Source organism: Stegostoma tigrinum, unplaced genomic scaffold (genome assembly GCF_030684315.1).
Source record: "Stegostoma tigrinum isolate sSteTig4 unplaced genomic scaffold, sSteTig4.hap1 scaffold_91, whole genome shotgun sequence".
Taxonomy (NCBI): Eukaryota; Metazoa; Chordata; class Chondrichthyes; order Orectolobiformes; family Stegostomatidae; genus Stegostoma; species Stegostoma tigrinum.
Window position 1 is genome coordinate 937,734 of NW_026728816.1, and position 20,937 is coordinate 958,670.

The 20,937-nt window shown below is 44.1% G+C and overlaps 1 protein-coding gene across 6 annotated transcripts in view; it reads right to left on the bottom strand.

The window, feature by feature from the left end:
* LOC132209405 (uncharacterized) overlaps positions 1-20,937 on the bottom strand; it is a 144,746-nt gene that overhangs the window by 42,391 nt on the left and 81,418 nt on the right. For 5 of the 6 annotated variants that reach the window (XR_009445496.1, XR_009445495.1, XM_059644492.1 and 2 more), the window contains 2 exons: positions 13,318-13,376; positions 3,767-3,852 (listed from right to left, as the gene is read on the bottom strand). The gene's annotated coding sequence lies outside the window, so the exon portion shown is untranslated. Of the gene's footprint in view, positions 1-3,766; positions 3,853-13,317; positions 13,377-13,451; positions 13,470-20,937 lie in introns of those variants that run through there. The other variant, XR_009445497.1, reaches the window with a different exon arrangement.

Sequence of the window (20,937 nt, forward strand, 5' to 3'; positions counted from 1 at the left end):
TGGTGACCAAAATGCCACACACAACTGCAGCTGTGGCCTAACCAAACTTTTAAACAACTCCAAAGTGACCTTCCCACTCTTACAATTTATGCCACAATTGATAAAGGGAGGTGTCCCATATGTCTTTGTAACAACCCTTACTAGCCTGACCTGACCCCTTCAGGAATTCATGAACAAGCACTCCAGGGTCCCTTTTCTCCTCTAAGCTTCCCAGTGTCCTGCTATGCATTAGAGTGAGATTTTATTATCACATGCATTCAATACAGGGGACAAGAGTACAAAGAAAAGAGTACAAAGTTGCCTTAGACGGTGCCATCTCAGGTACAAAGTCCCTTGGTACGCAATTTTAGTTGCAGAAGTAGAAAATTTATCCATCCTTCTTTACTCAGAGTCGTAGGGGAGTGGAATGCAATGCCGGAGAGGGGAGTGGAGTCAGCCTCAATAGGGGCATTTCATCGGCTATTAGACAAGCACATGGATGATAGTATAAGGTAGGGGCGGAGGTTAGACTGACCACAGGATTAGGGTAAAAGTTCGGCACAACATCGTGGGCTGAAGGGCCTGTACTGTGCTGTACCGTTCCATGCTCCATGTGATAAAAATAAATGAATAAGTTAAAATGTTCAGCACTACAGTCTTCTTAGTATAACAGTAGAAGAATAAAAACAAAAGTTTAAAAAGTCAAACATCACTCTCCACTGGAGTCGTACCTGAGGACTGGAGGGAGGCAAATGTAATTCCTCTCTTCAAGAAAGGAAATAGGGAAATCCCGGGCAATTACAGACCAGTAAGTCTCACGTCTGTCGTCTGCAAGGTGTTAGAAAGGATTCTGAGGGATAGGATTTACGACCATCTGGAAGAGCATGGCTTGATCAAATACAGTCAACACGGCTTTGTGAGGGGTAGGTCATGTCTCACAAAACTTATCGAGTTTTTTGAGGATGTGACTAGAAAAGTTGATGAGGGTCGAGCTGTCGATGTGATGTATATGGACTTCAGCAAGGCATTTGATAAGGTTCCCCATGGTAGGCTCATTCAGAAGGTCAGGAGGAATGGGATACAGGGGAACTTAGCTGCTTGGATACAGAATTGGCTGGCCAACAGAAGACAGCGAGTGGTAGTAGAAGGAAAATATTCTGCCTGGAAGTCAGTGGTGAGTGGGGTTCCACAGGGCTCTGTCCTTGGGCCTCTACTGTTTGTAATTTTTATTAATGACTTGGATGAGGGGATTGAAGGATGGGTCAGCAAGTTTGCAGACGACACAAAGGTCGGAGGTGTCGTTGACAGTGTAGAGGGCTGTTGTAGGCTGCAGCAGGACATTGACAGGATGCAGAGATGGGCTGAGAGGTGGCAGATGGAGTTCAACCTGGATAAATGCGAGGTGATGCATTTTGGAAGGTCGAATTTGAAAGCTGAGTACAGGATTAAGGATAGGATTCTTGGCAGCGTGGAGGAACAGAGGGATCTTGGTGTGCAGATACATAGATCCCTTAAAATGGCCACCCAAGTGGACAGGGTTGTTAAGAAAGCATATGGTGTTTTGGCTTTCATTAACAGGGGGATTGAGTTAAAGAGTCATGAAATCTTGTTGCAGTTCTATAAAACTTTGGTTAGACCGCACTTGGAATACTGCGTCCAGTTCTGGGTGCCCTATTATAGTAAAGATGTGGATGCTTTGGAGAGGGTTCAGAAGAGGTTTACCAGGATGCTGCCTGGACTGGAGGGCTTATCTTATGAAGAGAGGTTGACTGAGCTCGGTCTCTTTTCATTGGAGAAAAGGAGGAGGAGAGGGGACCTAATTGAGGTATACAAGATAATGAGAGGCATAGATAGAGTTGATAGCCAGAGACTATTTCCCAGGGCAGAAATGGCTAGCATGAGGGGTCATAGTTTTAAGCTGGTTGGTGGAAAGTATAGAGGGGATGTCAGAGGCAGGTTCTTTACACAGAGAGTTGTGAGAGCATGGAATGCGTTGCCAGCAGCAGTTGTGGAAGCAAGGTCATTGGGGTCATTTAAGAGACTGCTGGACATGCATATGGTCACAGAAATTTGAGGGTGCATACATGAGGATCAATGGTCGGCACAACATTGTGGGCTGAAGGGCCTGTTCTGTGCTGTACTGTTCTGTTCTGTTCTATGTTCTATTACAGTCCTTTCCTAAGCCACGAGTTTGCAGACACTTGAACGAGGCTTCCCCCGTGATGGTTTGTATTCCCTGCGCTGGGCTAAAACCCGCCCATCCTTGCCAGTGGACTTCACTGCTGACTGCTGTAACTGACCTCCATCGGGCACGACAGGCTTTGCCACATTAAGTACTCTCTTATCTTATTCCTTCTTCAGGCTATATCAATCCGCCACTGACCTGCCCATCTGACTGATGACAAGATTGGAGCAGACAAGGGGACCTGGTAAAAGGTGTTTAAGATTTTGAAGGGCATAGAAAGGATAACTGGAAGCTGCTTTTTCCATTAGTTGACATGAACTCACTGACTGAAAGTGTGGCTGATTCATAAAGTGTCTGAATATTTAAGCAGTATTTAGATATTCACTTGTGTTGCCGTAGGCTCCAGGGCTATGGGTCAAACAATCAAAAAGGAAATCAATGCCATGTGAGTTCAATGTAGACAGATCTTTGTTGAGTAGTGCAGTAACGACAGACCGCACGGCCTCCTCCTGTGCAACAAACATCCATGACTCTACAATGACACAGCTTTTCTTTGAGGCATTTCTCCACTTGACTGATTCTTTGTAAATGCAAGGCCGACAAAATAAATCCTTTTATTAAAAGCTTCCATCTCACTGAGAAAGCTTCAGGCCAATTTGATAATCTGCTCTGAAAATTCTGCTCATATTTTGATAGTTACGAAAAATTCTACTATCAGGGCTGTCACAATCCACAACATTCTAAATCAATCAACAATATTCCAGAAAGATGATCATTTGCCTATACAACAAATTTTAACTGATGTTTTTAAAAAATAGAGAAATAAATCTAGATCTGTCAAAAACTAATCAGTTCTTCCTTGGACCATACCTGTACAGACCAGGTTTCAATGAAATATGCCCATTAGTTGTGAGATACATTGTTGACAACAGAACATCAAATGGGGAAAAACATGACCTCACATTAAGTGTTATCACTGCTGCAAGTGAGCAGTAGAGTCATACAGCACTTCTGAATATTTTCCAAGTATTCTAATGATGAAAACATTATTGGTAACAAAAACAGCTGCTAAGATGGTGTCGTTGAGAAGCAATGGCATCATACAGATGTAGTGCATCATTTATCCAGCAGGAATGCACTGTGCAGATTCTGCAAAGACCACGCTATAACTTAACATTAATAGTGGCAGTGACTAAATAGAGAAATATACTAAGACAGCAAACCTTTTGTTAAACAGTACCCGTGGTACCAGGAATGGGCTGAATAATCAAAAATTCCAGTTGATCAATAGGTCCACACACACAAAAAACACACACTCAAGAACAGGAACATAATGCATGGGATATACACATTACTGTTCTCCTTCATTTACAGCATAAATAACTTCAGTAATGATGCAACTTCGCCTTAACTCAAACTTACTGGCAGGGAGCCTTCTCACTTGCACCCTCACCAGACATCACAGAGATGATGAGAATACAGTAAACATCTGGTGTGTAATTTTTGTCACTTTATTGAGTGGGCTAGTTTGTTAAACAAAGTTTACGTACAGTTAAATCTACAGTTTACATGTGTATCAGCAATGATAGATTTAGTACTTACACTTGTATTTTTTCCTCCAGATGACCCTTGGACAGACACATCAAGCCAATTTTCAAAGAAACACTCTGATTCTTCCACTCCTACCCCTGGAAAAGGAAATTGCAGAATGTCACTGACTGACTTTACTTATTTGAATACAGCATAAGATACATAGAACATACAACAGTACAGGCCCTTCAGCCCATGATGCTGTGCTGAACTTTTACCCTAAACCTCAGGTCGATCTAACCTCCACCCCTATCTTGTATTATCACCCATATGCCTGTCAAATAGTCACTTAAATGCCCCTAATGAGGTTGACTCCACAACCCACTCCAGCTGAAACAAAGATCTCTTTGAATTGTCATTTGTCAGACATGTATTGAATCAAAAAACAAATTTCTCACTTCCACAGATTTCTACAGCATGTTAATATGACTTGTGAAAGTTAATATTTCACCCTTTTATTTTACAAATACAACTTTAAACCAAATGCTACTGTAAAGAACTTCTATGCTGGCATTTGTGCATGTGCCATTTCAGTTTTGTGATCTGTTTCTATGCAACGAGTGATAAATACTTCGATTAAAACGGTTGAGAGCAGTATATGTGAGATTTAATACCATGCTTTATCTGCAGATAGTCCATCTGCAGGTAGTTATTCATGAGACTCAACTAACATCATGTCTCAGAGGAGCTTGTGACCTCTGGGTTAGGTACTGTTTGACCGTTGCCTACTGGTCACTAGTTGAGACGAAAGAGAACTACTAGCTGCTATCCATTTTCAACAAGTGATCACGATAATCTACCTGCATTTCAACGTCCCATCAACATTCAAGAATAATAAAATGTGAGGCTGGATGAACACAGCAGGCCCAGCAGCATCTCAGGAGCACAAAAGCTGACATTTTGGGCCTAGACCCTTCATCAGAGAGGGGGATGGGGTGAGGGTTCTGGAATAAATAGGGAGAGAGGGGGAGGCGGACCGAAGATGGAGAGAAAAGAAGATAGTTTGTGGAGAGGAGAGTACAGGTGGGGAGGTAGGGAGGGGATAGGTCAGTCCAGGGAAGACGGGCAGGTCAAGGAGGTGGCATGAGGTTAGTGGGTAGGAGATGGAGGTGCAGCTTGGGGTGGGAGGAAGGGATGGGTGAGAGGAAGAACAGGTTAGGGAGGCAGAGACAGGTTGGACTGGTTTTGGGATGCAGTGGGTGGAGCGGAAGAGCTGGGCTGGTTGTGTGGTGCAGTGGGGGGAGGGGACGAACTGGGCTGGTTTTAGGATGCGGTGGGGGAAGGGGAGATTTTGAAGATGGTGAAGTCCACATTGATACCATTGGGCTGCAGGGTTCCCAAGCTGAATATGAGTTGCTGTTCCTGCAACCTTCGGGTGGCATCATTGTGGCATTCAAGAATTGTTGCTCGAAGAGGCTTCTGTGTAACAAGTAGGAGTAGAATCAAGATCAACCATGTTGTTTTCCCAATGTGAAGCAGCTGCCAACACCATATATATGGGACCATCTTAATCATTCTTCTACAATTAACTTTTACAACAGACAACAGGTGCAGGAGTAGGCCATTCGGCCCTTCAAGCCAGCACCACCATTCATTATAATCATGACTGATCATCCACAATCCGTATCCTGTCCCTGCCTTATCCCCATCACCCTTGATTCCACTATCTTGAAGAGATCGATCCATCTCTTTCTTGAAACTATCCAGAGACTTGGCCTCCACAGCCTTCTGGGGCAGAGCATTCCATATATCCACCACTCTCTGAGTGAAGAAGGTTTTCCTCAACTCTGTTCTAAATGGCCTACCCCTTATTTTTAAACAGAACCTCTGGTTCTGGACTCACCCATCAGCGGAAACATGCTTCCTGCCTCCAGAGTGTCCAATCCTTTAATAATCTTCTGCATCTCAATCAGACCCCCTCTCATCCTTCTAAGCTAGGTCCCTGTACAGCTGCAGAAGGACGTCTTTGCTCCTATACTCAATTCCTCTTGTTATGAAGGCCAGCATGCCATTGGCTTTCTTCACTGTCTGCTGTACCTGCATGCTTGCTTTCATTGACTAATGTACAAGAACACCAAGATCACATTGTACTTCCCCTTTACCAACTTGACTCCATTGAGATAGTAATCTGCCTTCCTGTTCTTGCTACCAAAAAAGTGGATAACCACACATTTATTAACATTAAACTGCATCTGTCAGCCATCCGTCCACTCACCAAGCCAATCCAAGTCATCCTGTATTCTCATAACATCCTCCTCACATTTCACACTACCCACCCAGCTTTGTGTCATTGGAAAATTTGCTAAGATTACTTTTAATGCCTTCTTCTCTATCATTAATGGATATTGTAAACAGCTGTGGTCCCAGCACCGAACCTTGTGGTACCCCACTGGCCACTGCCTGCCATTCCGAAAGGGACCCATTCATCACGACTCTTTGTTTCCTGTCAGCCAGCCAATTTATAATCCAAGTCAGTATTTTGCCCCCAATAACATGTGCCCTGACTTTGCTCACTAGTCTCCAATGTGGGACTTTATCAAAGGCTTTCTTAAAGTCCAGGTTCACTACATCCACTGGTTCTCCCTTGTCTATCTTCATAGTTACATACTCAAAAGATTCCAGAAGATTCGTCAAGCACAATTTCCCCTTTGTAAATCCATGCTGACTCTGACCTATCCTGTTACGGCTATCCAAATGAGTTGTAATTTCATCTTTTATAATTCACTCCAGCATCGTTCCCACTACTGACATCAGTCTAACCGGTCTACAATTTCCTGTTTTCTCTCTCCCTCTTGGACTCACCCATCAGCAGAAAAATGCTTCCTGCCTCCACAGTGTCCAATCCATTCATAATCCTATCCGTCTAAATCAGATCCCCTCTCATCCTTCTAAACTCGAGAGGACACAAGCCCAGTCGCTCCAATCTTTCAACATATGATAGTCCCGCCATTCCGGGAATTGACCTTGTGAACCTACGCTGCACTCCCTCAATAGCAAGAATGTCATTCCTCAAATTGGGAGACCAAAACTGCACACAGTATTCCAGGTGTGGTCTCACCAGGGCCCTGTACAGCTGCACAAGGACCACTTTGCTCTTATACTCAATTCCTCTGATCTGATTGAGGCATAGAAAATTATGACAGGCACAGGCAGAATACATTGTGAGAATCCTTTCCCCAGGGCACATGTGTCTAAGACCAGATGGCACAAGTTTAAGGTGAGGATGAAACCAGATGGCACAAGTTTAAGGTGAGGAAGTCTGAGGAAAAGCTTTTTCATGTCAAAACTGGTAGACGTATGGAGCACGCTGCCTGAGAGGGCAAGTAGAGGCAGGTATTCTCAACATTTAAAAAGCATCTGGGATGAGCATTTAAAATGCTAGGTCAAAGTAGGCTCTGGACCAAGTGTAGATAAATGAGATTAGTGCAGTTTGGTGTTTGTTGGTAGGCATAGATATGGTGTTTCTATGCTGTATGACTCTACGAGATTGACGGTCACAAAATTTTATTCAACATCTGGCCGTTTATTCCTTGACATTAACTGGATGATGTTCATATTGTGCGCATTATACACGTCATTCTCCAGCACTAACATTTGTAACCGTGAAGAGCATTGCAATCAGAGTGTCGAGATGTCTACATGATCCTGTACAGATCTGACCAAATGGAATCAAAAGTATATCAGTTTCAATTTTATGATTTAAAACAAAAGTCGCTAAAACTTTCAACTACTTTATTTCTTTCACTGAAATGAAATTAGAACACACTGAAACTTTATGTCAACAATGCCAGGGTTGGTTTTAATCAGTCGACAATCTTCACATTTACTTAACTGATCATGCATATATCAAAATCCAATATGCAGGAAGCAGTTTAATGCACCTTAGGACAATCTAAACGTACTACATTAAAGTGTAAATCATACATACGTATCAAAGACGTTCAGCAGCCAGTTCAGATACATGTCGACACAGAGTGGCACATTGACCTAGTCTTTGTGATTTTGTTCCAAACCATCAATAATGGTCGTTGAACAGTTGATTACTTCAGTCACATTTAGAAGTTGCTCGTTTTGTGTCAATTTGTGTTGATCGAAGACACATTGTGCTGTGTGCAACTCCAACAGATCCACGGCAAAGGAGGAAGAAAACTAACTTCGATTACAGTTTTAACTTATTGGATCTATTAAATAAAATTAATTCCTTTATTTGGCCTAGAAATAAATACAATGATTCACAAAAGTACTCTGGAATGATGGAAACAGGCCATTTCCTTCTCAAATGCAAAACGTCAAATCTAACTAGGGAACCGTCAGTGATGCTGGTCATATTCTGTTGTTTGCTTCAGTAATTTCTGTGGAACAATGGTGGAGGAACAGTAGCTTTATATGTTATGGAGCCCTCCTTGATATTTATGAAGCAGCACTCAGAACAATTTAACCTAAAACATCGATCTCTTTCAACCGGCGTGCATTCTCATTACATCCAAATCCAAAGTACAATCTAATTGGCTCTTCACTCGTTTCAAACAGTGGATCTTACAACCCCTATTTCACTTCGGGTTATCAGCATTCTTTTAAATCACACTATGTCGCAGCTATTAAGTGTGTTAATGACACGTTCTTGTTAATTTTAAAAAGGTGCTCTGTTACCTAGGTTTTGAACTAGATTTCTCTTGTAATTTTGCTATTTTGCCATACATATGGTATGTTCTACAGTGTCTACCAAAAACAATTAGTAGTTAAGCAAGTATCAATTCAATGTTAGTTCACAAGATGCCAACAAAATCTGGCAAACATGGTCAAAACATCGAATGCCAGGCAGAAACATTCACTGCTTTAAAAAAAAATTCCTCTTTACATCCCCCTACATCTTTTCCCCAAAACATGAATGCATTCCCTTCTCCTTGTAACATCATCCATTAGCCATGGGAACACAGCTTTTCCACGTTTATCTTATCCCAACCTATCGTAATCCCTAATGTCTCGATTAACTACTTATTAATCCCCTGTACTCCAATGAAAACAGCATTAGCTAAATTTGATGATAAAATGTCACATTCTTAAAACAAGTTGGGTAAATTTCATTATTATTATTCAAGACTACCAAAATTATTAGTCTTGAAGTTAAGTCACCAGATTTGGCTGCATCATTCCAGTCCTATTTCAAGGCTCAGGATAACTTCTTATGAGCTCGATTATACAGCCCCATCCCACAGATACGAAGGTGGGAAGAACACACAAAATCTGGAGGGCCCTTGGCCTGATCCTAGGCATTTCATGCCCTTAAACTCTCATCCAATCTTTTAAAAACCCCTAACAAACCTCGACCACTCCACACCTCTAGTCGGGGACCCGCCATCCAGCCATCAGCAACTTCAGACTCTGCTGGGCTCTAAGTGGCCAGGAGTTCTACAAGGTAGAACTTCCATCCAAGAGGGTGCCCGCTGTCCTGCCTCCAGCCATTTAATGCTGCAGGGCAGCTGTGAAGAGCATGGGCAGGCTCACATTTGGCATTTCAAGTGGGAGAGACCCGAGCAGGAGCAGAGGCAACAGCACCATGTCGAGTACTATTTATCAGACCAAAAATTTCATATTCGAAGCATTCTCTCCAATGTTCTGCCAATTCAACAGTCAGTGCCCAAGGTTAGTAGAAAACCAGAAATAAGGAAAGATTTCAAAGCCGAGAAATAGAAAAGAAACAGACAATAAGAGGTTATTTAAACAAATGAAGGAAGAGGTCAAAGTGAAAGCAGATCCCTTAAAGAATGGAGGCGGCAAAAATAATAATGGGGAATCAGGAAATAGCAAATGAGACAAACAAATACTTTATACCAGTCTGCACAGCAAAAGACACAAATAGCATCTCAAAATTACTTAATTAACAAGGGGCAAAAAGAAGACAGGAAATATCACCAGAGAAGAGGTGCTAGGGAAACTAATGGGGCTAAAGGTCAATAGGTATCCTGGACGCGATGTACTCTGTGCTAGTAAATTAAAAGATGTAGCTAGTGCAGCCTTACTTGGAATACTGCGTGCATTTCTGGTCACCCCATTACAGGAAGGATGTAGAAGCATTGGAAAAGGTTCAGAGGAGATTTACCAGGATGTTGCCTGCTCTGCAGCGAAGGTCTGAGGAAGAAAGGCTGAGGGTCTTGGGTCTGTTCTCATTGGAGAGAAGGAGGTTCAGAGGGGATTTAATAGAGACATACAAGATGATCAGTGGACTAGATCGTGTGGACAGTGAGAGTCTTTTTCTGAGGATGATGGCATCAGCTTGTCTGAGGGGGCAGAGCTACGCATTGAGGGATAATAGATTTGAGATAGATGTCAAAGGCAGGTTCTTTAGTTGGAGAGCGGTAAGGATCGCCCTGCCTGCTGATGGAGTTCACTCAGCCACATTGGGGGCATTTAAACAGTCCTTGGATAAGCATATGGATGATGATGGGATAGTGTTGGGGGATGGGTTAAGATTAGTTCACAGGTCGGCGCAACATCGAGGGCCAAAGGAACACTGGCTTTGTGTCCCAGAAATAGGTCCAGCATTGCACTGTCCCTTACAAGCTCATCTCCATGTTCATGTAAAATAATCTATCAAATGTATTTAAAGAATTATTTCCCAAGTCAAACTTTTATCTAATCTCAATTAAAGTTGTGCAGTTGAAATCCCAGAATATAATTATTATTTTATTAGCTTCTCACCCCTCAGTGAATTCCCTGCTCTTCAACTGCCCACTGCTTGCAAGGCCGATAGCTTAAATTCCTCACAACATTAGCAAACCCTTGTGCAAGGATTTTGGTTCCTTTCTGCTTCAGCTGCAGACCAGCCCACTTGGAGAGGACATACCATCCTCACAAATTCTCCTTCAGATCCAGGAGTCTAAATCCCTCCCCAAACACAAACACTTGAGCCAAGCATTCATCTGTTTTCTTCCCCTTTTTCTTGCCTTCTCAGCATGTGGCACCAGGAATAATCCAGAGATTACAACTTTACAGGTCCTGCTATTTAATCCACTGCCTAGCTCTCAGAACGCTTGGTGCAATCGTTACCCCAAACCAAATCACTCATCTTACCAATGTGTACATCGAGCTGTGTCTTACGGTCCTCCTCCTTCAGGATCCCCTTAATGACATTGTTGACCTGGTTAATATGCCACAATGGAGTCACAGGTACGACTGTGAAAAATCTGGTCCACCCAGTTCGTTGCAATGGGCAAAAAAGCACACCATTTGTCTCTACTTGCCAGGGGGCTAAGGCAGTTTGGTGTGTCCACAAGGACAACTTTCATGGATGTACCAGAGAAAGCATCCTATCTGGATGCATATCACAGCATGGTTCCTCTAACTGAACAATCCCTATTTATTATGGCTCTTGCCTTTCTTCTTCCAGGCAGAATTGGAGAGAGCGAGCGCGCGACAGACAGAGCGAGAGAGATGGGCAATGAGGGAGAGAGAGACAGACAGACAGAATGGGCGACAGAATGTGAGTGTGAGCGCGCCTGCATCAGACAGTGAGAGAGATGTTGCTGAGGTGGAGATAGTTGAGAGTGTTGATCACCAACGATCTCTCCTGGTCCACCCAGATCGTCACAATGGGCAAAAAAGCACACCAATGTCTCTATTTCCCCAAGAGGCTAAGGCAATTCAGTGTGTCCACAAGGACAACAATTATTGATGTACCATAGAAAGCAACCTATCACAGCATGGTTTGGCAACAGCTCTTCCTCAGGTCATAAGAAACTACAGAGTCGTGAACACAGCATAGTCCATTATGCAAACCAGCCTTCCATTCATTGATTCCACCTGTATTTCCCACTGCCTCGGGAAACCCACTGACAAAATCAAAAGCCCTTCTCACCCAACAATTACACTCTCTTCTACCTTTGACTGAAGGGAAGATGTAAAAAAGTTTGTATACATGTGTGAAAAGATTCAAGAACTGCATCTTCACCGCTGTTCTTGGGGATCTGAATAGAACACTTAAAATTTTAAATCTAGAACATAGAACAGTACAGCACAGAACAGGCCCTTTGGATCTAACTTGGATCTCGCTCTCAGTGACAGCTACAGAGAAGATGCACAATGTTCCATTTCACGAATGCACTTTGTATGGTATGATCTGTCTGTACTGCATGCATAAGAAAACTTCTCAGTCTACCAAGGCACAAGTGACAATGATGACTCAAATCAAATTGACTGTGTGCGAGAGAGAGGTGAGCATATGATTGTGTTCAAGAGTGCAAAGATGGTGCATGAAAGTGTGAGTGTGCGCACGACAGAATGTGTGTGCCAGTGTCTGTGCTTGAGAGTGTGTGAAAAGAATTAGCACAAGGAGGGAGTGTTACAAGCATGCATGAGGCTGTGAGAGTGTCTGTGAGAGCGAGTGATTTTGAGAGCAAGCAAATTTGCAAGCATAAGTGTGTGAGGGAGAGATTTGTCGGGGGGGGGGTGTGTGTCTGTGTGTACTTGAGAGTATGAGCATTGGCAAAAGATCCTGCGACAGTGCATGCAAGTATGCCATAGCATGTGTGCAAGACCGTGCTTGACTGTGTGACAGTACGGAGTATGAATGAGTGAGAATGTGACAGAATGTGTGAGTGAGAGACTGTGTTCCTGGTTCTGTGTGTGTATGGATAGTATGTTTGAGCATGAGGGATAGGATATGCATGTGCAACACAGTGTGACTGTGAACTTCTGTTTGTGCCTGTGAGTCAAGTGATGGGGGATAACAGGGAGAGGAGAGATAATGACAGGGAGAGAGAGAGAGAGAGAGAGAGAGAGAGAGAGAGAGAGAGAGAGAGAGAGAGAGAGAGAGAGAGAGAGAGAGAGAGAGAGAGAGAGAGAGAGAGAGAGTGCATGAGAGAGAGATGAGATGAGGAATAAGAAATGATGAGTGGTCAATACCTGGAGGAAAAAAAGAACCGTGTGTGAGCATTAAGAGAAGCCGCTGGCTGTAATATGGAGGCTATTGTTTTACTGATTGTACGAAACGAAAAGCAAGTGTCACCTCTTGGTGTTAGGGGACAGGAGATGCGCATTAGAGAAGGAGATATAGTCAGCCTTGTTAGAGACAGCAGACACGTTGCAAATGCATAGAAACTGAAATTAAAGCTTTCTTGTCAATGTGTAAAGAGGTGAGACAAATATGACCGGCTAATATTGTACCTTTGCGCTCAGTAAAATGATAGAATCATGATTCAGGGAATCGTTACAATGTGGAAACAGGTCCGTCAGCCCAACATGTCCACACTGCCCCTCAAAGCTTCCCACCCAGACCCATCCACCTATAACTCACCTAACCTACACATCACTGAACACCTTGGGAAATTTAGCATGGCCAATCCACCTAACTTGCACATCTTTTCACCGTGGGAGGAAACTCGAGCACCCGGAGAAAACCCATGCAGACACATGGACAATGTGCAAACTCCACACAGACAGTGACCTAAGGGCGGAATTGAACCCAAGTTGTTGGTGCCATGAGGCAGCAGTGTTAACCAGAGCCCCTGTGCTCTTTATTATGCTCATTAAGCTGCAAGCATTTTTTTTTAAGAAAGTAAACTTACCATCGTCACAGGATGCGAGTGCTTTCAATTTCTGTCAGCTTGGAGAACTTTATCCGCATCTGCAAGGGCAAGGTGATGGCAATGGTGTGAGACTGGTTAATATTCTGCAGCTTGCCGTGCAAAAAATTAACAGCATCTCCAATGCTTTTTACCTCGGGGCATAACAGAAAGACAAGAACATGAAAAAATCCTGAAATCTTCCTCCAATTTCAATCTCAGTTGGACCATCCCTTCATCAAAAGCCACAACCAAACTGAACAGTAACTTGGTTCACTCCAAATCAACTCTAACACTAATTTCCAAAACTCAATGTCCTGTTTTTCGAAGATATCTGCATGTTCCATGTAAAATCATGTATTTTCCACTGCCTACCAGGCCAATCATTTGTTCACTATGATCTCTGTCTCTCTCTCTCTCTCTCTCTCTCTGTATCTTGCCCTCTTCGATTTCTGTAATTCACGCCCTCCCTACCCTCAGCTACCTGTGCTCATATGCTCGAGGCTTCTCCAATTTTCTGATGTTCGTGCTAATGCTTTAAGATCCCCGCACTGAATGTCAGCAATTTTTTTCAAAAGCCTCAATGACTACTGCCCAGTGGCTCTGACATCCATATTTATAAATATGAAGTGCTTTGAGAGGTTGGTCATGGGCCACATCAACTCCAGCCTCCCACATTACCTTGATCCACTGCAATTCACCTACTGATGCAGCAGATCCATGGCAGATGCCCTCTCCTTGGCTTTACACACATCTCTGGAACGTCCAGATAACAAGGGCATCTACGTCAAGCTCCTACTTATTGAGCACATCTCCACCTTCAACACCATAATTCCATCTGCCCATCCTGGGCCTCCTGCAGTGCCACAACAATGCCACTCAAAGGTTGCAGGAACAGTACCACTTATTTTGCTTGGGAACCCTGCAGCCTAATTGTACCAGTGTGGACTTCACAAGCTTCAAAATTTCCCCTCCCCACCTACATCCCAAAACCAGCGCAGCTCATCCCCACCTCCCTAACCTGTCATTCCTCCCACCTATCCACTCTCCCACCTCAAGCCCTACCCCCATCTCCTACCTACCAGCCTCAGCTCCACCCCCTTGGCCTGGTCGTCCTCCCTGGACTGACCGATCCCCTCCCTAACTGCCCACATACACTCATCTTTACTGGCTCTATCCGCCGCCTCTTTAACCTGTCTGTCTCCTCTTCACCTACCTTCTCCTTTATTCAGAGACAAAGGGAACTGCAGATGCTGGAGAATCCAAGATAACAAAGTGTGAAGCTGGATGAACACAGCAGGCCAATCAGCATCTCAGGAGCACAAAAGCTGACATGTTGGGCCGAGACCTTTCATCAGAAAAGGGGGAGGGGGAGAGAGTTCTGAAATAAATAGCGAGAGAGGGGGAGGCGGACCGAAGATGGAGAGAAAAGAAGATAGGTGGAGAGGAGAGTATAGGTGGGAAGGTCGGGAGAGGATAGGTCAGTCCAGGGAGGACAGACAGGTCAAGGAGACGGGATGAGGTCAGTTGGTGTGAATGGAGGTGCAGCGTGAGGTGGGAGGAGAGGATAGGTGAGAGGAAGAACAGGTTAGGGAGGCGGGACAAGCTGGGCTCGTTTTGGGATGCAGTGGCGGGAGGGGAGATTTTGAAACTTGTGAAGTTCACATCGATACCATTGGGCTGCAGCGTTCCCAAGTGGAATATGAGTTGCTGTTCCTGCACCCTTCGGGTGGCATCATTGTGGCACTGCAGGAGGCCCATGATGGGCATGTCGTCTAAGGAATGGGAGGGGGAGCTAAAACCGTTCGCGACTGTGAGGTGCTGCTGTTTACTGCGAACCGAGCGGAGGTGTTAGCTTGCACTCACTGGAGCACTGCAGCAAGCCTGAGACAGAGATTTTGGACAGGGATCACGATGGGGCGCTCAAGTGACAGGCAATTGGAAACCTGGGGCCATTCTTACGGCCAGAAAAAAGGTGTTCTGCCAAGCGGTTGATCAGTCTGTGTTTCGTCTCCCCAATGCAGAGCGAGACAATATTGAGAGCAGTGAATACAGTAGACTAGATTGAGTGAAGTGTGGGTAAATCGCTGCTTCCCCTGGAAGCCTTGGATAGTGAAGCGGGAGGAAGTAAATGGGCAGATGTTATGCCTTCTGTGGTGGCATGGAAAGTGCTGTTGGGTTATGGGGAGCTGTTGGGAATGGATAAGGAGTGGATTGAGGTGTCCCGATGGAATGGTCCCTGCGGAAGGCTGACAAGAGAGGGGAGGGGAATATATGCCTGGTGGTGGGATCTTGTTAGAAATCGTGGCTGATGTTCTTCTCGATGTGGATATTGATGGGTTGGTCATTGAGGACCAGGGAACCTCATCAGGGGTGAGGCCAAAGTGTAGGACATGGGTTGGACATGGCTGAGATCTCTGTCAACCACGAACGCAAGGATGCTCAGGTGAGGAAGAATGTAGACATTTCGGAAACCCTCCAGCGAAAGATGATATCATGAGTTCAAGTGGATCTGTCTGGACAGTCCTGTCTGAAGATTTTGTGATGTAAGACTCTGTTGTTTGTCATAAAGGATATGGTTGAGTGATCATATTCAAATAGAAGAGACCAAGAATGTGAGGCTGGAGAATGGGTTGAGAACCATGCCTCTAGGATTCCTCTGCATGTCTATGCTTGGCTTGGGCTACTATGGTTACCTTGTCCCAGTTTTGTATGAGAGGCGTGATTCTCCACCCATAATGCAACCAACAAGCAGATACAATTGGGCCCCCACATACAAACCCATATAGATCAAAACCAGAAGTGACAGTACTCATGGTAACAGACCGGACAGTATAAATTCCAGACAGAGTAGAGTAACATTGTTTTGTTGGAGGCTCTAGTGATGATGTCATTGATCATGGTGACGAAACGTCTGAATGAAAACAAGCCAACTCGGCGAGCAAGTCAACAAGCGCAATTTGAACTATCTTGTTCAAGTGTTTCATTTTTGATCTTGAATGTTAAATCTCACTCCAACACAGGGATGGAAGATGACAGTCAACAGCTGCATTCTAACTAATTCATATCGAATCATTGTTTTGACCAGTCCAGAAACATGTAGGTTAGGCGGATTGGGAATGCTGAATTACCCACAGTGCCCACATACGTGTAGGTTAGGTATATTCGCCATTGGAAATGCAGGCTGACAGGGATAGAGTAGGGAATGGGGATGGGTCTGGGTGGGATGCTCTTTGTAGGGTTGCTGTGGACTTGTGGAACTGAATGGCCTGTTTCCACACTGGGGATCCTATAAACCTAGGTTTTACTCAATTCAAGAGAGAGTGAGTTTATCAATTGCTAAACGCAAGAAGTCATAAGGCACCACAAATATGCACAAGTTAGACACAAGAAATTAGCTCAAAAAACATAAAAGTTAAGAGGGATACGGATAGTTCAGAATTTGGATTGTTTGTGAAGAATAGAAAGTGGGATGTTGTGGCCACTAAGTTGGGCGATCCCTGTAATGCTGATATGAATTCAGCAGTTAATTTTGAGATTCTTGTTGAAATTCTTTTGACCTTGTTTCCTTTTTGACATCGCCCTGGTTTGCAGAGCTCAGAGCAAAAGATTGTCTTTTCTTCTAACCTGCAGCGTAGGCCTATGAAATGGCTGTCCTAGAACTGCGACCTCCACAACTCCGTAGACCACACGAGCGTATTCGCCCAGGAATACACACACACACTGACATTAAAGAACTATTGGGATAACAATACTCAGCATGGGACTGGAAAAGACAGCATGTAGAAACAGAAAACAGCTGTAAATAATGTCAAGAGGTCAAATAAAGTTATAAAGCAAAATTAATGGCTCTTTGCTTGTGTGCTCATTGTATTCAGAACAAAATCAACAAATTAAGAGCACACATACAGGTTGACGGGCATGATTTGAGAGCTATTACAAAGACATGGTTCTAAGGAGATCAACACTGGAGGTAAATGTGCAGGGCTACGTGACATTCAAAAAAGACAGGCAGGAGGGAAACTGACTGTAAGCGATGAAATTACTGTGAGAATAAGAAACAAATCTTCAATCAGAAGATGTAGAATCCAATTTTATTTATTTGTTAATGGGAGGAGGACATCACTAGCTACGCAGTGTTTATTGTCCATCCCTCGTTGCCCAGGGGACAGTTCAGAGTCAATCATATGGCTGTGGGTCTGCAGTCACAAGTAGGCCAGACCACGTAAGGATGGCAGTTTGCTTTCCTAAAGGACATCAGTGAAGCAGTTGGGTTTTTCTGACATTTGGCAATGATTTCATGGTCATCATTAGATTCTTCATTCATGATTTACTTTTATGTTCAATTCAAATTCCACCATCTGCTGTGCTGTGATTTGAACACAGGTCCCCAGAATGTTATCTAAGTCTCTGAATTAACAGTCCAGCAGTACCACCACTGGGCTATTTCCTCCCCAAACTTGGAACAAGAAAACCTGTAGCTGACTCCCACATGGGGAAAAACACTGAACCAGGAGCTTCTTCAAACGGGGTGATCGCCTCTCCTTACATTTTAAAATAGCTATGAACAATCAGGAACTTGTGGGAAGCTACTAAATTGGGGGAAGGAGTATTAGGTAGGAGCTGAGCAGTATTCATTGGGAGGAGCTTTTATTGAACAAGTCGACATTTGATACGCGGGAGTTATTTCAAGACCTACTGATCAGCATTCAGAACTGGCCTATTCCAGGGAAGGAGGAATGACAAGGATGGCAATCTAAGGACATACGGACATAAGAAATAAAGCAGGAGTAGGTCATCTGTCTCTTTCAGCTCACTCTGCCATTCAATGAGGTCATGGCTGATCTTTGTGCGGACTCAGCTCCACTTAGCCGCCATTCACCATAACCCTCAATTCCTTTCCTGTTCAAAGATGTACCTGTCTTGGCCTTTAAAACATTCAATCAGGGAACCTCAACTGTTTCACTGAGCAGAGAATTCCACAGATTCACAACCCTTTGGATGAAGCAGCTCATCCTCAACTCAGTCTTAAATCTGTTCACCCTTATTTTGAGGCTGTGCCCCCGAGTTGTAATTTCACCCATCAGTGGAAACAACTTCCGTGTTTCTTTCCTATCTATTTCTTTCATCATTTTAAAAGTTGCTATTAGAACACCCCTCATTCTTCGAAGTTTCAGTGAGTGCAATCCTAGTCTCCTCAATCTCTCCCCATACAGCAACATTTTCAATTCTGGAATCATTCTTGTGAAGCTCCTTTGCACCCCCTCCAGTGCCAGCACATCCTTTCTAAAGTGAGGAGACTAAAACTGTACAAACTACTCTACATCAAGCTTTACCAGCACCCTATACAACTGGAGCATCCCCTCCCGATTTTTAAACTGCATCACTCGAGCTATAAGGGACACTATTCCATTTGTTGCCTCAATTACCAGCTGCATCTGCAAACGTTCTGTGATTCATACACAAGGTTGCCCAGCTCCCTCTGCATAGCAGCATGCTACAATTTTTCACCATTTAAGTAATACTCCATTTTGCCCTAATTGCTACCAAAATGGACAGCCTCACATTTACCATCATTGCACTCCATCTGCAAGACCCTTGTCCATTCATTTAAACTTTGTGTCCCTCTGCAGATTTTCATTATCCTCTTTACTCTACCACTCATTTTAGTGTTAAATGTGATCTGTGAACTGTAATAGTACATGGAACAACACAGCGCAGAACAGGCCCTTTGGCCATCCATGTTGCGCTGACCTGTGAACTAATCTAAGCCCATTCCCCTACACTATCCCATCAGCATCCATATGCTTATCCAAGGGCTGTTTAAATGCCCTTCATGTGGCTGAGTTAACTACATTGGCAGGCAGAGCATTCCACCCCCGTACCACTCTCTGAGGAAAGAACTTGCCTCTGACATCTGTCTTAAATCCATCACCCCTCAATGTGTAGCTGTGCCCCCTTGTACCAGCTGAAGTCATCATCCTCGGAAAAAGACTCTCACTGTGCACCCTATCTAATCCACATCTTGTACGTCTCTACTAAATCCCCTCTCAGCCTCCTTCTCTCCAATGAGAACACACCCAAGTTCCTCAGCCTTTCTTCATAAGACCTTCGCTCCAGACCAGACAACATCCTGGTAAATCTCCTCTGCACCTGTTGCAACGATTCCACATCCTTCCTGTAATGGAGCGACCATGCAATATTCAAAGCGAGGCCGCACTAGCGTTTTGTAGAGTTGCAGAATGACATCACGTCTCCGCAACTCATTCCCTCTACCAATGCAACCTAAAACACCATCAGACTTCTGAACAGCACTATCAACCTGGGGGGCAGTTTTCAGGAACCTATGTACATGGACACCAAGATCCCTCTGTTCATCTCCACTACCAAGAATCTTTCCGTTGACCCGGTGTCCTGCCTTCCTATTATTCCTCCCAAAGTGAATCACCTCACATTTATCCGTATTCATCTCCATTTGCCACCTTTCGGCCCAATTTTGCAGTTTATCCAAGTCTCCCTGCAACCTGCAACATTCTTCCACAATGTCCACCACTCCATTGTCTTTAGTGTCATCTGCAAACTTACTAACCCATCCACCAATGCCTGCATCCAAGTCATTTATAAAAATGACAACAGCAGTAGTCTCAAAACAGATCCTTGAGACACACCACGAGTAATCAGACTCCAGGCTGAATATTTTCCATCAACCACCACTCATTGCCTTCTTAGTGAAAGCTAGTTTCTAATCCAAATGGCTAAATCTCCCTCAATCCCGTGCCTCTGTATTTTCTCCAATAGCCTACCATGGGGAAACTTATCAAAGGCTTTACTGAAGTCCATGTACACCACGCCAACTGCCCGACCCTCATCCACATGATTGGTCACCTTCTCAAAAAACTCAATGAAGTTTGTGAGACACGACCTGCCCTTGACAAATCCATGTTGACTATCTCCAATCACATTGTTGCTTTCTAGATGATTATAAATCCTATCTCTTATAATCCTTTCCAAAATTTTTCCTACAACAGACGCAAGGCTCACAGGTCTTTAATTGCCTGGGTCATTCTTACTGCCCCTCTTGAACAAGGGCACAACATTTGCACTTCTCCAGTCCTCTGGTACTAAACCTGTAGACAATGAGGACTCCAAGATCAAGGCCAAAGGCTCCACCACCTCCTCCCTAGCTTCCCAGACAATCCTCGGAAAAATCCCATCAGGCCCAGAGGTTTTATCTACCTTCACACGTTGTCGAATTGATAACACTTCCTCCTTACTAACCGTAACCTTTGCAATTCTAGTAGCCTCTAACTCAGTCACCTCCTCTGCAATATTCTCCTGTCGCTCAGTGAAAACAGATGAGAAATATTCATTTAGCACCTCTCCAATCTCCACAGCGTCCACACACAACTTCCCACTTCTGTCTTTGACTGGCCCTTTGCCTAGCCCAGTCATCCTCTTATTCCTCACATACCTATAGAAAGCTTTAGGGCTCTCCTTTATTTACCTGCCAATGTCTGCTCATGTACCCTCCTTGCTCTTCTTAACTCTCTCTTTAAATCCTCCCTAGCTAATCTGTAGCTCTCCATCACCTCATCTGAACCATCTGGTCTCATCGTCACATCA